Source organism: Phyllostomus hastatus, unplaced genomic scaffold (genome assembly GCF_019186645.2).
Source record: "Phyllostomus hastatus isolate PE091 unplaced genomic scaffold, TTU_PhHast_1.1 phas_contig_283, whole genome shotgun sequence".
Lineage (NCBI taxonomy): Eukaryota > Metazoa > Chordata > Mammalia > Chiroptera > Phyllostomidae > Phyllostomus > Phyllostomus hastatus.
Window position 1 is genome coordinate 8,755,258 of NW_025333833.1, and position 14,852 is coordinate 8,770,109.

At 53.5% G+C, this 14,852-nt stretch overlaps 1 protein-coding gene across 1 annotated transcript in view; it reads left to right on the forward strand.

Annotated features, from left to right (window-relative positions):
* Positions 1–9,432: 9,432 nt before the first annotated feature.
* FAM20B (FAM20B glycosaminoglycan xylosylkinase) overlaps positions 9,433–14,852 on the forward strand; it is a 29,276-nt gene continuing 23,856 nt past the window's right edge. The window contains exon 1 of the mRNA XM_045838389.1: positions 9,433–9,646. The gene's annotated coding sequence lies outside the window, so the exon portion shown is untranslated. The remainder of the gene's footprint in view (positions 9,647–14,852) is intronic.

Genomic DNA, 14,852 nt, shown 5'->3' on the forward strand with positions numbered 1-14,852 from the left:
CTGTGACGCACACGGGGAGGGGCGGACTCTCAGTGCGCTGAGCTGAGCGAAAGCCCGATCCCGCAAGTGTACACTCCATCTGGTCGCATCTGCGTGACACTGTCGGACAGACAAACACACAGGAAGAGACAAGGGATCAGTAGTGGCCAGAGGGCTGAAAACAAAAGGGACAGCCTGAGAGAAGCTCTGGGGGACAGGAGTCGTTCTGTGCTCGGTCTGAGGCGGTGGTTACAAGAAACCATACGTGTATAAAAATGCATAGACTGACACCCCCCAAAAAGGTGGTTTTTCCTGTATGCAAATTTACAAATGTTTTAATTAAAAAAAACACTGAAGCTCCACCCTCCCCTCTCAGGCTCCGGCCTCAGTCCTGGGAGCTCAAGGGGGCGGGGCAGGCAGTGGAGGCCGGCAGGGACTCAGATGGGGCCCGGGTCAGAGCGCACACTCATCCCTGTGGGTTTGCTCCTAATCCTCAGACGTCCTCACTCAGAAACAGCTAAGGGAGTCGCCCCCATGACTCCCTAAAGGGGAATTTACCCTGAGGTCACTGCCAATGCAGAGTCCCTTAGGGGAGCCGCAGAGGAAACTTACCAGCCCTCCCCCCGCCATCCAGAGCTCCTCCCAGTTGCTGAGCTGTCATTTAGAGAATCGCAAGGTGAAGGCCTTCATGGTCAGTTGGCCTTGGTCACACAGAGTGCCCACCATTGCCCGCGAGGTCACATCCTGGCGGCTCCTCAACGCATGTGCTTCTTTAAGACCCTGTTCCAATGCCCTCTCTCCTCTGTGATGCCTGACCCGGCCACCAGGCCCTCCTTCCATCTCCCCGGGAGCGTCCACTGATCCAACCAGCGGTGCCTGCCACCGGCTTGCAGGGAACCGGGACCGTGAAAAGGATGGAACAGGCAGGGGCCTGGGAGGAGCTCCCCTCCTCGGGGGAGACTGATGAGGAACATGTGTGTGCATGCTGTCCTTGCCGAGGGACCCAGGTGCAGGGCGACGGGGTGCAGGGCTGGTCACAGGGGCTGCGTGCGACGAGGAGATGCCACTTCAGCAGGGACCTGAAGGAAGGCCTCCTCCGTCCGCCTTCCTCAGCACTTGGCATTCCCCTAGGAAGGGCTGCCAGAGTTTGTCTGCCAAAATAGTGCATGAGACATACTTGTACCCAAAACTTGTGCTTTGTTTTTCTGAAATCCCCGTTTAACCTGTCAACCTGTGTTTGAGGGGCTCCCTGCCCTGTGAGCTCAGGGCCCAGGACGGGGCCGGTTCACAGCAGACGCTCAGTGAACAATGAAAGAATGATCCGGCATCACTCATACCCTGTAGTTCAGTCTTCCAATTTGTGTGGCAACTCCCGGTGACCCAGTGACCTCCCCTGTGGCAGGGACAGGAGTGGATGCCACCCTCGGTGCCTAGTGTAGGGCCTGGCGAGAGGCAGCCCCCCGGGAGCGGGGGTGTGGCTTGGAGGGGGCTTCAGCTGCCTCCGGCCACCTCCACCAGCACCTCCCCCACGTCCTCATATAATAATAAAATAAGAAAAACATTTTTTAAAGTGTGGTAAAGTGTGTAATACTGGAAAACTGGTATTTCCTCAGTCTTATGTGCATGAATGAGCATCTTTGGAAATTGTTGCTTTGTCTGTGAGGGGGCAGTCTAAGAAGAAACTGCTCCAGTGGCTTGGCTACCCCCTTCAAACCAAACCGGCTCCCCCAAGCCCCCTTTCTATTCGAGCTGGCACATCCGAACCAGCGGCATGAAAAAATGCCTTGCGACTCTGGGTGTGCGTGTCTGTCTCCTCCCGGGACTGGTGCCCCCCGTTCACAGGCCTGGCACCGTGGCGGCATCTCAGGAAATGCGGTTTGAAAGCCCGTCAAGAGTGACGGATCCAACCTGACACACAAGCTTTCAGCTCCGGGCGCTCCTTCTAAGGAAGGCCTCTGCAAAAGCAGACCCCCTGCTGCCCCCTAGCGGTCAGCGATGCTCTCCAGCCAGGGGCGTCAAGCCGCCGCCCAGGAAGGGTGTGGGGCTCACAGCCCAGCAAGTTCCATGAATGAGCTCAGTCTTCACTCACATTTGTGAAAGGAGCACTGTCCGGGGCCGCCCCAGCCCCTGTTGGTTTCAGCTCAAAAGGAGAAGGTTGTTGCTTGAGCCTCTTTTGAGTTTTAGAAAGGACAAGGAAAGGCACTGTATAGAGGGCTTTACTTCTGACTTTTTTTTTCATTCCTGCAAACTGTCGGATGTTGAGAACCTTGCATTTACTTGTGAAGTGCCAGGCTGTGTTTGGGTAGGGAGGCCGGTAAAGACGTGAAGGGTCAAAATTATTTTCCCTTTCCTTGTAAGTTTCTCCAGCGCTTAGCTTTCCATGGAGTATTCTGTATTTATTTCTGTGTGGTGCCGTCATTATTTGGTGCATCTTATAAGTGCAGATGCTGAAAGCTTCTCCCCCCACACCTGTGCTGAAGTCAGTTGAGCCACGATGGCAGCCGGGCACCCACCAGGAGTGGGGCCCCGCTGAGCCGAGGGAGACGGTACCGGGTGGGCGCGCTGGTTGAGCTGGGAGAGTGAGCACAGAAACGCTGCGTGCCAAGGTGTCAGACATGAAATCAGCTTTCGGCACACTATTTGCTTGCATGCCAGGGAGGCCAAAAATAGGTTTATTTTGCATATTGAGGGCAAAACTCGGAGTTCAATGCAAAATAGAAGAGAAGGGGGAGAAGGAAAAACCGAAGACAAGTTGCACGTCGTGAACTTTGCCTCCCTTGGGTTAGCTCCTGCTCAGCACGTAGCTGAGAAAGGTGGGCAGGTTGCTCTGCCCTGGCAGCTGGGTGGGGCATCAAAGAAGATAAACCCGGTGAGAGGTTCAGGGCGCCCCAGGCCCCTGAGCGTGTAGCTGTGCTGTGACAAGCATGACAAGCTGCCTGTCAGGCCGGTCTGCCCCACGACCCTGATAAAAATTCCTCAGTGGCACATGAATACAAACAGCCTAAATGTCCAACAACCGGAAAAGTGCTACATCAGGTGCAGTGTGGCCTCAGCATAGAATACCAAAGATCTTTTGAAATGTTGTAGCAGTTTAGGGAAGTGTTGTAGTAAAAGAATAAGTAACCATGTGGGAAGTTCTTCATGATAGACTATTACGTTAAAAATAAAAATGAGATTTTAAAATGATATATACAGGGAGTTCTGGGTAAAGATGGCAGACTAAACATGTGTGTGGGTTTTTTTGTTGGGTTTTTTTTTTTTTTGGTTCCTTGCCAAGCCCCACTGAAATGACAGTAAAAGGATTTTTTTTCTCCTAAATAAAAGAATTTCTTTACTAGAATCTTAGCAGGGATGTTAACACATATAGATTCTCCACAAAGAATAAAAAGTTAATGAAAATTTGCTTTAAAGCAAGACTAACGAAACCTAAACCTGGGCTGTACCGAGGGCCTCGCAGGGTACTTTCGAAAGGCACACACCTGCAGAGACAGGAAGGAAGGAAGAGGAGACACAAGGACCAGGTTTAGAAGCATGTGGGTGAATTAGACGCACACAGGAGAGTCCAAGGAGACTTCCCGCGCGGCGTGGAGGCAGACCAGGCATGAAGGGCAAAAAACTCTGTGTGGGAGCAAGTCCAAAAGCTCCAAGGAAGGGTTTCTTCGAAGAAGGTGAAACTGTTAGGAATAATACATTTCCATTTGTAGAGGAGAGAGAGAGTCAACAGGAAGAATTTTCTCTACAGAAATAATAATAGACAAAACTAAACAAATGAAAGATGGAAACCAAGCATTTACTCAAAAACAAAGGAACAAAAAAACCAGCAACAACCAAAGCTGAACAATGGGCCATCAGAAAAGGACGATATCCATCAGGGTCTGATCAGGAAAAAACGAGACAACTTTCTAGAACAGCAGCTACCACCACCCACTCCAGCTGAGACTCAGAGCCAAGGAAGACCCTCTCCTCCCGGAGCCGACATCCAGCGCCCCTGGAGAGGGCGCAGTCCCAGCCCACTGAGCTGCAAGGACGTCGTGATGGTTTCACGACTAGGGGAACTTGCTGGAAATCTCTAAACTGGCTCAAAGCCCACCCTCTAGGATGCTAGGGAAAGCCACTCGTGGAGAGATGTCTCGCTGGAGGCGCCAGGAGGGGCGTTGGGGAAAGCAGCTGGCCGCTATGCACTACAGGCGCCTGGTGGTGGGAGAGGGGCAGGGAGAACCGAGGAAGAAAGCCCCCTCCTCCTCGCAGTGCCTCTCTAGCGCCCTCTCCCGGCAAAGCCCAGCATGGTGCCACCCTGCAAAGGGAAAAAAACCCTGAAAGGTCCAATATGATTTTCACAGAACAGGCGATCAAGGGTGGATTGGCGCTGAAAGGTCATAAGCTGATAACTGACACAAAAGTCTTTTTTAATATTATTGTGAGAATAAAATGAGATAAAGGGCTTGGCATACAAAATGAGTTCTAAGAAGTTAATGACAACTGCTATGCTGGATGATTCATTGGCTGTTAGCAAAGAAGCCTTTCAGTCAATGCTTGGGAGGCTAAATGGGTTATGAAAGAAAACAATTCCAGTGGCTTTTAGATGACTCAGATGGCCTCAGAAACTCAAGTGCGGCAGTTGATGCTGTGGGTGGTCAGAGGATACACCGAAGGGGGAGGGCGGGACTCAGGAGAACACTCAGTAGCAAATTACTGCGGCAGCACGGGAAATAAGCGGTGAAGGCCCAGGTGAGCGGCGGCGGTAGCGAGGACAAGGAGGGAACCCACGTGCCACTCCCTGAGGCGACACAAAGGCTCAGCTCCAGCCACGGCAGTGGGTGACCCCCAGGCTAGAAAGTGGCCGGCCTTTAAAGACGAGTTTCGGAGCAAAGCGCCCTGACCTGTCCTTGCAGAGCAGCACCTTCCTTGGGAAGCGCTGGGCCGCGTGGGACAGGGGCTCTGACTAGCTGTTGCTCAAACGCTCTCACACGTCAGACGTGGACACTTCCAGGGCTGGATAATTCAATGACTCAGACAGGACCCAGGTGGCAAGAACGCGGGGCTCCTGCAATTCACACGCTGCTGCTGCTGCTGCTGCTGCTGCTGCTGCTGCTGCTGCTGCTGCTGCTGCTGCGAGTGGACCCCACCCCTTTGGACAACTGGGTGATCGGCACGACCAGCGCGCGCTGGACGGAGGCATACCGAGTGACCCAGCAGCTCCACACCGAGCTAAGCCCAGACATTCCTCACGGCACAAGAACACCCGTGGCAGGACTCTGTGTAACAGCCCAAATCCGGGAACTCCCCGCATGGCTGCCCATCAAGAAGGAAAAGCGATAAATGGTAACGTCGTCTCCCAGTGGAATTCTATTCATCAGTGAGCGTGAAGGACCTACAACGACACGGCCACGGGTGAATCTCAGACACATAATGTCGAACGAAAGACAGCAGACGCGGAAGAAGAGCACTGCGCGTTCAGAATCCAGCTCACCAGGCCGGGGCCGACCAGGCTCCACCCACCCAGGTGAGCTACAGGAGCAGACCTACCTCTGTGTTAGAGGTCGGGAGAATGTCTGCACTTGGGAGCAGGTAGTGCTTGGAAGCTGCTGGTTACCCAGGTGTGTTCAGTTTGTGCAACTTCGTGGAGCTGTGTGCTCCTCGTTTTCGACAGACATGAGACTCCAGAAGTTTAAAAATAAAGGGAAAGTGTCTGGTACCATCTGTTTTTCCTTTCTCCCTTCTTCAGGGGGTGGGCCTTGTTTTGGGGCTCCCGCCCTGGTGGCTGTGAAGCTGTGCCAATCTCTAGCTTGGCTCTGCTCTAACCAGTTGTGCTTCTCCGGGCAGGTTGCTTTACCTCCCGACCTGTTTTTCCATCAGCAACAGGTGGGGGCTGGACCAAATCCAAGGTGAGCACATCCTTGCCTGAGACTTTGCTGCTTTGAAGTCCGTGATAGGAGGGCCTTGAGCTGCTGCTGCTGGTGTTTTTGAGGTCGGTTTGTTTCCTTCTGTAAGCAGTTTCTAAAAGCAGCATTCTCATAGCAACTCTCCACTCCCTGAAAATAACCTCCCCCACCTCAACACACCACATGAGTACCAAGTAGGTGCTAGCAAGGGCCTCAAGAATCAAATGTTTTTTGCATAACGAATCCTTTCCTCAAACTTGTCCAGACATGAGCTGTCTGCGAATAACTGACGTGTTACTAACTGACTTCACTAGATAACAGACATCACAATGGATGATGCTGGGAAGTTTCACCACCTGAGGATCCTTACTCGGTGTTCCCAGCAGGTAAGGGACAGGTGTGCTCCTTCACTGTGAGTGTACTTTCTTAAAAGGAGGGTGTGTGTGTGTGTGTGTGTGTGCAGGCAGCTTGAGACAGTATTCCCCACAGACCTTGCCAATGAAGGGGCTGAGAAAACCTCCAGTGCCCCCGATTTCCCATGTCTGCGGAACCTGTTCTCCTAGAACTTTTTTTCGAGTATTGAGTGTCTCCCATGGACCATGTACAGTGTTGGCTCTCCAGAGATACAGACATGAGTAAAACACTGGCCTCAGCTTCGAGTGCTTACAGCCCAGGGGAAGGCATCAGGTGTATCCCCAAAGATGCCCATACACACCAAGGACTGAGTCTCAGAAGCCCGAGAAAACACCCACAGTCAGAAAGGTCAGGAAAGGCTTCATGGGCAAATGGCTTTTGAGAGATGAGGGATGTTTTTCCCAGGTGGAGCTGGGCGTGGGGTGGGGTGGGATTTCCAGAGGAAGACCCTATCACAACCATGAGTGCAGGGAAAGGCGTTGGCTTCTGAGAGTGAGTGAGCCCTTTAGGGCGGGGAAGGTGAGAAATGAGCAGAAAGCGGGCCTGGGAGGGTGGAAGGGCACCAGCAATGCCAAACAGAGGAGCTGCCGTTGAATTCGGTGGGCTGTGGACAAGCCACCGGTGCGGTCTGCACTGGGTCCCCTGCTGGGGACGTGTGTGTGCACACCACCCTTGGCTGGAGGGGACAGCCAGGTTCCTGCTCGGATCCCACCTCGGTGCACTTCAACACATCAGCTGCAGAAAAGGTACCCTGCGTGTGTGAGGCTCTCCACAGGTGGAAGTAATGACAAAGTCAGACTGTGTCTTTAAGAGCCCTGCAGTTTGGGGACAAGGAAAAAGAAGCAAAGGCGGGGGAGGCTAGACAAGGATACCTAGAACCACAAGACATCACATGAGTTGTGAGAGAAGCGCCATGGGAGTCTTGGCAAAGTGCTCAGGCCTTCCTAATGGGGGCTCCCCCTGACCTTCCATTCTCCTTGTCAGGACGAGGCTGTAAGCTTCTCGGGGCCAGGCCTTGCTAGTCTTGGTCCCACCGGGGACTAGCTCAGTGTCTGGCACTTGGTAGACAGTCACTGAAGGAAGGGTGGCAGGAAGGGAGAAACAAGTTCTCTCGCCTCAGGTACCATCTGCCGAGGGGACCTGTCTTTAAGCCCACCTAGCATGGCCTACCTTTCGTTCATACTGGCCCTTTCTCCTCTCACCCCAGTTTTGCCCATTCCTGTCCTTGATCCCTGGTAGTGCCAGCCCACACTGTCTTCCTAGACCCAATTCTTTCAGTGATTGCAGAGTCTGTGCCGCACAGTTTAAGCCCCTGTATTCCTTGCAGCTGTTTCCTGCGTGCTATCGTGTAAACTCTCTGAGGGCAGAGTCCCCTTCTTAAATGATTGCATCCTCCGGACTACAGAGACCACTGACTGGCTGGGAAGTAAGGCCCGTCGCAGGAGGAGGGGGCAGAAGCCGACATCCTGGAGTGTCAGGCGTTGTGCGGTGCGGTGTGTACATTCAGAAAGCCTGACACTATGGCCCAGTGAGGGGGGAACTGGAGGGCAGAACAGACCCTAAACTCATGGCTGAGGACAGAAGAGGGGGAAGTGTGTCTGTCTGCAGCATGAGGGGTGGCTGGAAGGATTTGGCTGATGTGAAATTTTGGAGGGGACTGCCTAGAGGAGCCATGGACCCTCCTCTCTGAATGTCCTTAAAGGGGATCACTAGCAAGCTCAGGCTCCAGGACGCGCTGCCTTCTCCCCAGCCTCGCTGTCTTTGTTTGAGTGACAGGAGAGCAAGAAGCAATCTTTGGGGTAAAGCGTCTCGGAGGAACTGTTGCTTTGCCCTTTTGCTTTATGATCTGAACGTCAAGCGAACGAGGTCACGCGAATTAGCTGACTGCAGGCAGGCCGACCTTCCTGCGCAGAGAAGGAAGGGAGACTCTCGTCACCACCGAGCTCGTCTTCCCGAGAAGTATGTATTCCGTGGTCAGAAATCGCCTCCCCAGACCTGTTCCGGCCTTCCTTCCAGGACAAGACTGATCTAACTTCTCCTGCACTTGGCTGAGCGCTCTTCTCACAGCAATTGTTTTCTGCAGAGGGGCTGCCCACCCACCAGACTATCTGGGGCTGGTGTCAAGCCTGGTTACTGCTGTAGGATCTCCCAGGAGTAAGTGCTCACATCTCCTGATTTAGTCATTCCACCCACCCTGGGAAGGAGGTTCCATGATTACCTCCCATTCTCCAGATGGGGAACTGATGCTCTGAGCGAGTAAGTGGCACCCCCAAAATCATACAGTTTGTAAGGAAGAGCACTTTCCTTGACACTACGCTGCCTAAATGAACTGCGTAGGCTCAACAAAGCGTCAGCTCGGTCTTTCCCATCATTCATCAGATCCCGTGGAGCAACGTGCAATTATAACATTTCAAGGGCAGGTACGTGAAGTCCAAGCTTCTCACAGAGTGAATAAATGCGTGGATGCATTGTACAGCGGATGCTCTGTATGGAGTCATTGGGAAAGAAACAACTTAAGGGCAATCAATCTTTCAGACCATTCACAGGGAGTCTACTCGGTGTGCTCCGGCATTGGAGACCCGGGACTGCCTTGCCCTCATGGGGCTTACTGTCCATTGCACGAGACACGTTAAACAACTAATATTACAGTAAACTAATCCCAGTTTAATTACATGCAACTAAATGTAGCAGAGAGCTATGCACTGGTCGGAGGAAAGAGCGATTGGGGCTCACTGGAGGAAGGTCAGCCCCTTTTGGGCAAGGGGATACATTGAGATCGGCAGAAGCAGAAGTCGAGTCAAATTAAAAGGGCAAAAGGAAGAGGCAATTGCTTTTCACAAATAGAACTTGACCAGAGAGGGCCCCCCAACTCCCCAGAACCGCTGCCTGCTTAGGGATCTCAGCAAAGAGAAAGCCAGAGAAGGGAGAGGTCGTTTCTGCGGGCAGGGCGGACGGCAGGGAGGAGGAGAGACTGCCGCTGGCACCGAGGGAGTTAAACGGGGCCGGCCAGGGACTGAAATGGTTAATGGGGGCGGGCCGCAGTGCAACCCATAGGCCCGCCCACTGGAGGGCGGGGGTGTGGCCTCGGAGAGTGAGCCCGCGGATTGGCCGCAGGGCAGGCGTTACGCTAGGACGGTACCAACAGTCGGGAGCCGCGGAGGCGGGGGTGGGTGTGGGCCAGCCGGCTCAGGCGCGGGGAGAGGTGGCCAGGGAATGGCCGGGCCGGGGGTAGGCGGGAGCCGCAGTGGCGGTGGCTGCGACGGCTGGGGGCGTTGAGCGCGGCGTGGGGCGGCCCCTCCCCGGAGGCGGTGGGGGTGGCCGGGCCGCACCGCACGGCCGGGCGGCTATGGAGCGAGCCTAGGGCCCCGCAGGTGAGCGTGAGCGGCGTGGGGGCGGCGGAGGTTGCGCGACCCCCGCCCCCAGCGCAGCGGGCGGGAAAGTGCGGGTGGCTCTCAGTGTGTGCGGAGGATTGGGGGCCGCCGGGGGACGGGAAGCCTCCCCGAGAGGCCGGGCGCCGGTGCCCCGAGCTGTCCGCGGGCAGGTCCCAGAGGGAGAGCTGCTCGGGCCGCGTGCCCCATCAGCTCCAAGGCGGGCTCCTGCGGGTGGCCGCGGCTGAAGGGATGTGGCGTGCCCTCGGCTCCCCTGAGGCACGGGCCTTACCTGAGGACACCTCGGCCGCTCAGGGTCGCCTTAGTGACCAAACCTGGCGCCTGGACGCGGTCCCGTGAGGCAGCTGGCACTGCTGCCGCCCTTGTGTCTTGCCGGTGCCGGTTGCGGCGGCCCGGGAAGGATCGCGCGCCCCGCGGGCCCATCTCGCGGCGGGGAAGCACGGATGACCTGCAGGCCCCTAGCCAGGGGCAGGGTAACCGTGACCCCTGTGTGCAGGGGTCGGTGGTGTCCTCAGGGTCTGCACCCCGCGCTCGCCATCGGGGCGCGACTTGAGGAAATGATACCGTAGTCCAAAGTGGGTTGCGCTTGAGAGTTCATTTCCGGGTGTGATGGCCCAGCGATTAAGAAAGAACCTAAACGTTGCCATTAATGATGAATGCAAACAGTTGGCCAGCTGTGTCCTTGACTGTGGGAGCTGATGAGAGTTTCATTCTCACCGGGCTTCTGGTACCTGCAAGCCTCTCGGGAGGAAGAGAAGGGTAGAATGGAAGGAAGTTGGAGGGAAAGCGGAGGGGACTGGTCATGATTGGTCGTTGCGGAATTCTGAGTCCTTTAATTGACCACGTTATCGTTGGGACGGCTGAGTTTATAATTTGGGAAAATGAGAGATGCTTGATACTCCGACTTGAGTGTAGGGCCGGGGTATCAGTATCAACTCCCCCCAGCCGGTTTCTCTCCCGCGGTTTGATTTCTCTCCTTGGAAAGAAAGGAGGGATTGTGGGATCTTTTAGCTTCTCACTTGTAGGACTTTATAAACATGTAATCTGGTCGTTAAGATCGCTGTTTACGAATGATTCCTACCCTTCTTGTGTTGTAAATTCATGCATTTCGACGGAGTTGATACGTTTTAATTGGGCTCAAGACCTCCGTGTGCTGGTGTAGTACGAACAGTCCTTGAGTTTATGCAGGACCTTTGAGCCAAGCCACGAGCTCTTCACATGCAGGGTGGGGCAGAGCAGGTTCACCATAATTAATAAGTAAGACGAGAGTAGACCGTGTTTTACCTACTCACAACTGGAGACCTACTTTTGCCCCACCCTGTATCTTGCTATTTATCTTCAAGACGAGTCTTTCAGAAACTGAGGTACAGGTGTAAAGATGCCGGATGGCTTGCCTAGACTCAGAGCCAATCTAAGGTAGATTTAAAATTAAGACAATGTTTTGTTTTAAATTCATAAGTTTTCTGAAGTTTGTAAAGGTGCTGGGCTTTGGCCCCTAGAGCCGGACAGTGGACTCAGTCCACAGGCGGCTGTTCCACATTTGAGAGTGCTTGTCAGAGAATCAAAGCACGGGAGAAGTAATTCAGACTCTCAGCCTCGCAGTACAGTGCAGCGCCGGAAGCGGGCGGAGGTGAAAGACCAGGGAGAGGTCCTGGAGCTCGGAGCCCCCCACCAGTGCGCCCGTGCGCCTGTGCGGCTGGGGGAGATGGGACGCTCGTAAGCACCCTCACTGTGTACTGTGTCTGTCGTCTAACCCTTTGTGTCATAGCGTTATTTTACGCCGAATTGATAACTCCTTGACTTTTAGTCTGTTCCCTTGATTTCCCTTTGTAGACTCCAGCCCTTTCACACAGCCCTAAAACTTCTGCTTTTGATCTTTTCTGAATGTTGAATTTCTAAATTACATTTTCTGTAACTTGCAGGGCTGCCTTCCAATTCCCACACTTTGCGTGACCCTCATTTCAGCTGATAAACCCTGAAGCCAGATGCCCCAGCTCTTGAGTAGACAGACCTTTTAGAGAGAGTGTGAGGGGGAAGTGATGACTTGTTGTTCCCCTTATCTATGCATTCGTCGGTTGGTTCTTACGTGTGCCCTGACGGGGATCAAACCCACAACCTTGACCGTGGGGACCACCCTCTAACCAACTGAGCCACCTGGCCAGGGCCTTGAACTGGTAACTCTTTAAGTAGTGACCACTGCGGTTGTCCCTTGGTCATTGCTGTGATCCCATAGAGAACCAGGAGGCCACTTTGTTTTCTGTGGCCACAGTGGCAAACAACACAAAGGAGACAGTCTTGTGCAGCTGGTGTGGGTCGCTCCGGGACCAAGTGCCCTGTGGTTTTGTAGAGGGGGCGGGAAGTGCGGTTGCAGTGAGACCCTACGGTTTGTTGTGTCAGTGATGATAATGGAGGTGCTCTTCTCTCTGTACCTGACAGCGCATACGCCGAAGTAGATATGCAGGGGGCGTTTGACGGCTGGAGGGATGAATGGAGAACAGTATGAAGGAAGGGGACATGTTCTAATGCACATACTGAATTGATTTATTCCTCTTTTGTGTAAGAAATGATGCCAAGAAAATGTGTTTCAGATTCCCGTTGAAAATATGCTGCGGGGGGTGGGGGGTATCTGGAAAGGGTGTTACTTGCCGGAGCTGCCTTGAGTCAGATTGTGGGGGTGCGTGACGATCTAGACGCCTGCAGCGGGGGAGCGGCCTGGGGCGCTCTGGTCAGGTGCGGCTTCACCGACTCGCCCGCAGCCTTCTCTGCCGGGGCTAACTCAGCAGTCGGATGGGCAGTCAGCCTTCTTGCGTCAATAGAAGAACCGTAGCTCTTGGTAACGGCCGCACCAGTAACATTGACCCTGACTGTCCATCTTCCTGTCCCTTATATTGGGGGTGGGAGTGGAGAGTTATTCCTCCCTGAAGCGCTTCTCCAGCAGCTCCTCATTCCACACTTCTCTCTCTTTGCCTTCCTTGAACTGCCTCTGTGACCCCCAAGGACTGAGGAGTTCATTAGCACAGACCTGGGGTGCAGAACAGAAGACCTTCCTTTGCAGCTGAAACTAGCCTCTGAGCCACACAGTGCCAACGTGACTGCTAGGGCTGTCTAGGAGAGGCTCTGGTGCAAAGGTATAATGTAGCTGCATCTTTCTTACCCACACGCGAGAGAGGAAGGGCCTGGCTTGGGGTATGGTGAGCCTCGGTGGTGGGTGGGGGGGCAGCTGTCATCCCAGCATAAGAAATGGAGGCGGATGTGGAAAAGGGGTACTCAGCAAGTGTGTTTGGGGTCTGTACTTTCTGGCAAGGTAAACAACCTGTTCATTTGGGCGTGTTATATGGAAGGAGGTCAAGGAACGTGAAGTGCGGAATGTGTGACAGAAGTAAGTGCAGGCGAGGCAGCGACCTCTGTCACTCCATGCTCCCAGGTGCTGGCCTTCTGCCTCGTGGATGTGAAGAGCAGCGTTTCATTTTGTCTGCGAGTGTTAGGGGATGAGGCATTACGTGCAGAAATTCTTATTTTAACTGTACCTTTTGTGGAAAAAAATTTACAGTGTATTATATGCTGTGTTTGCTTTTTAGACAGTGTGGTTTCACCTTTGTTCTGTTGACTCAAGGTCATTGCTAGCATCCGTTACCAACAGTAATGGAGTGGGGCTTTGAGGCCATTGAAATATGTAGGTTGTTTGCCCCATCTGCTTACTGAGTTCTTGAATCTGCTCTTAACAGTCCATCTGTCTCTTCGTTCTGGGGTGGGACAGCTGTGCTTTTGCTGTTGTTCAGTCCCTGCTGCCCTCGTTCTAACTTGCAGCTTCTGACCCTCTGGAGCGGCGAGGCGGAGAGCCCTGCTTCCTGGAACTGAACGCAAAACAGCTACGCAGGCTTAGCGGGGTCTGCAGCCTCTTCTCTGTTCCTGGGTGAACTTGGTAACCACTGTTTCGGCTGCCCAGAGACCTTTTGCTTGTTTCTTGTCTGTGGCTTAGCTAGTGAACTTGCGCTATGTGTAGGTGCATTTATGTTCCCGTAGTGCTCTCTGGTTCTCGCTTCAGAAAGCATCGCCAGTACTGCTCGAAACTCTGGGTCCAGCCCCGTCTGTGTCGCTCCTGGGCAGTGTCTTGGGCCATCCCCAGTCTTCTGTGAGCGCTTCCGGGTCATCCCGACTACCAGTCCCAGACGGTGCCAGGGGCCAGGCTGACAACGGCATTGCCTTGAGAGCTGAAAGAACAGTGTACAGAAGGCAGCGATTTAAAGTTGAGTGCATAAAATTTGTATACATAATTGCTATTTCTGCATTTCTTTACTATACGGTATGTCTGGATTCATTTCAGGGCTTAGTTCCCCCACGTCCATTAAAAGTGGCTATGTGTGCACCAAAGAGCTGAAGAAATTCTTGTAACCCTGAAGGTCTCTCCTCCTTGCTCTTCACTCCTATTATTCCACAAGCATTTTGGGGGGACCTCTCATGTACCCCTGCACTGTGCTAGCTTACCTGGAAGTACAAAGAGCAAACATGTCCCCTGTCCTGAAGGAACTCACAATAATAGAGGAGACAGGCACACTCAGAAAGGGTGAGTGTGTGTGTGTGTGTGTGTGTGTGTAGTCAAGGGATCGTGGCTGGAGCCACTCAGCCAAAAGTCAGCACAGGCCTGCTGGAGGTTCCTTAGCCCCCCAGGACATAAGGTTCAACAATGTGAAATGTGACTGTTGCGTGAGGTGTATATACCTTTGCAAGAACTGCAGTGAACTGAATAGTACAGGCGGAAAACATGAAAATCTGGGGGAAGATGTTGTGTCACTTGAAACTCGGTATTCCGCATTCTATAGGGGGTGCATTCTTCAGCACAGCCTTAGATGGCTGCACACGGACAGCAGAGCAGTGAGAGGCTCGGAACCTGGGGAGGCTCACCATTCCTGGCCCGTCTGAAAGGGAATGCACGTGCCTAGGCGTCTCCAGAGTTTCTAGATCCGGGAGCACTCCCTGTGTTGGTTGCTTTTTGAGGACAGAGCTCATTAACGGTGTGAGCTAAAGACTTTCATTTTCTTTTCATTTTTCAAGCAAGAGGGTTAGAGGGTGTCCTAAATCAAGGTTTAAATGGGACGGGTTGCAGGAAGTGAAATTTTTTCAGAGGGAACGAACACTATTGCCTATTTCATTTTAACTCGCACACCCAGGAAGAAGGGCTACCTTAGTG